Source organism: Melanaphis sacchari, unplaced genomic scaffold (assembly GCF_002803265.2).
Source record: "Melanaphis sacchari strain LSU unplaced genomic scaffold, SCAv2.0 Contig53_pilon_pilon, whole genome shotgun sequence".
Lineage (NCBI taxonomy): Eukaryota > Metazoa > Arthropoda > Insecta > Hemiptera > Aphididae > Melanaphis > Melanaphis sacchari.
In genome coordinates this window covers 1,558,613-1,561,135 of record NW_020271371.1, presented here as the reverse complement: position 1 = coordinate 1,561,135, position 2,523 = coordinate 1,558,613, and positions in this window count along the sequence as shown.

Genomic DNA, 2,523 nt, shown 5'->3' with positions numbered 1-2,523 from the left:
TTTTGTCGGTTGACAGTTGTTTTTTTAAATTTTAAGCTATAAACGTTAAGAAAAAAAAACACTGCAATCACATCACCGGAACAGAATCGCGATACTACTCGCGCAGTACATTTCTCGGACGATCGCGAGAATAAAGGAGACGATCCCAGTCGTGGAGAAAGTTTATATATATACCTACCGGTCCCCGGCGCTGGCAAGTATTATAAACATACCTAAACGATACGCCACTTTTTTATCATTATTATTATATTTTTTTTTTCTGGGAGACGGTGGCCGTGAAACTATTGCCGGTCGAATGTATCATCAATAGTATTATTACACCAAATTATGATTAACTACCATTTCCTCACCGCCTCCACAAATATTAGAAGATTTTTTTCTAATCCTCTTTCATATTTAAATCATTGATCTATTAATTCCCGTCTGCACCTGGAAGTCAACAAAAGCTCGTAATATTATTATTTCTAGGTATATCAAAAAAAATACCCATCTGACTCGAAGGCACAAGGATAGGAATATTTTTTTTTAAAAACCTCGTAAAACATAGCTAGACACCATTATAATAAATTATACATTATTTAAATTGCAACACGTCATTTATTCGCAGAATTAATAGTAATAAGCATAATGGTATATATGTTACATCGTTTGTGTTAGAATTGAGGTTTTGCACAATATGATAACTACGTTTTTATAATTTTAACATATGCGAAACCAACTATATCTTCACAATCAAATATTGTGTTATTAAAAATAGGTATCAGAAAAAATAATTATATTAAAATAATATTTCTTTTATCGTTGCTATAAATCATCGTTTTATTTTTTAGTTGTTATTACAGGACATTTTTATTTAATTATTTTTACGTTATTAAAATAAAATATATTATAAGATATACCAATTTCCAAAAAACAACTTTTAGTTATACGATTATAAATTTATTTATATGTAAGTATTCAAATGCAATGCACAATAAATTATTTAATCAATCTATGATCGACTTAATCAAGCATTTAATTGTTATATTTTATTATGATTTCGTACCAATAGATTACTATTATTAATACACTACACATACATTCGGAGCTGTACACAAATACACGGTAATGGTAATAAAAAATATATGATATCATGAACATAAATCGTTTTATTGATTTAATATGTCCATTATACTGCAGTATATATTTGAACTCAAAGCGTGTAATTCCACCATTTTAAAATTATTTTCAATTAAAAACCAATGTAATAAAATTAATGGTATGATATTATTTACTTCGGCGGCATTACAATAAGAACTAATCAACAAAAACTAAAATAATTTATTTTAATAATTCTTGTTTGTAACCAATACAAACACACAATTTGTATTTACCCTTAACTTCAAAGCATACAATGTGAAGCTGATTTTTATCAGTAAGATTTGACATTTAATTAATTCAATTTTGTATATTTTATATTTTTATCCACGTAAGTATTTAATTTTAATCACTAAATGAAATTGTCAAGGTTATTTGTAATAAAAAAGTACACGTTTTTTATTTAAAAACTTCATCCTTATTATTTGATAGACATTTGACATTTTAAATGAATTTTATAACACTCATCGGTTCAATATAGACTTTATACAATGAAATATTAACGACTATTTGTACACTCAAATCGTATACGCCTTATTTTTTTTTTTTTTTAATTCACTATACTTTTATTAATATTTCCTCATTATATTACTATCGTTTAGTATTTCTAATAAATAAATATGTATATTATACATTTTATGTAGGTTGAAGCTAATAAAATATCTTTTTAATATTTCCCATAATTTAATACATCCCTGAAAACACGATGTGTAATTTCACAACTAAACACGATAAAAATTTAATATTTCAATAATTTAATGACTTTTTAAAAATTCCTTAAAGAGTTTTAAATATAAAATATAATTTATTAACGAGGATGAGTTTAGGGTTAATACTAAATAATTTAATACTTCTACAAAAGCTGTTAAATTTTGTAATATATACATTTAAAAAAATACCCTATTTTGAAAGTTCAAAACAAGTTTTTGACGAATTATTTTATACCTACCTAAAATTCAATTTTTGTTTTAGGTAAAACTTCAACTCAATATAAATGTAGATTTTCTATAAGAAGTTTTTTTATTTATTTATATACCCAGAAAACGTAACATTTACAATGAAAATGAATAGTAACCTATTGAAAAAGTTTTTGTTTGTCACAACATATAAAAATATTTAAAGTTGTTGAGTCTTTTATTTTTTTATAAACCAATCTCATTGTGCAGCTAAAAGAAAATAATTGATCACATTTTTTGTCTATCCTCTCATTTTTAATTATAATCAAATACAATACTAAGTAGATTTTCGTACCCTACAATATTTAAAATAAATATCTTAAATTTTATATATTATATGGTATTGTTATTATTGTTGTTATTTAAATTTTAAAATGTTTTATAAAATCGATTTTTTATTTATTTCTAAATCATTGAATAAAACATATAA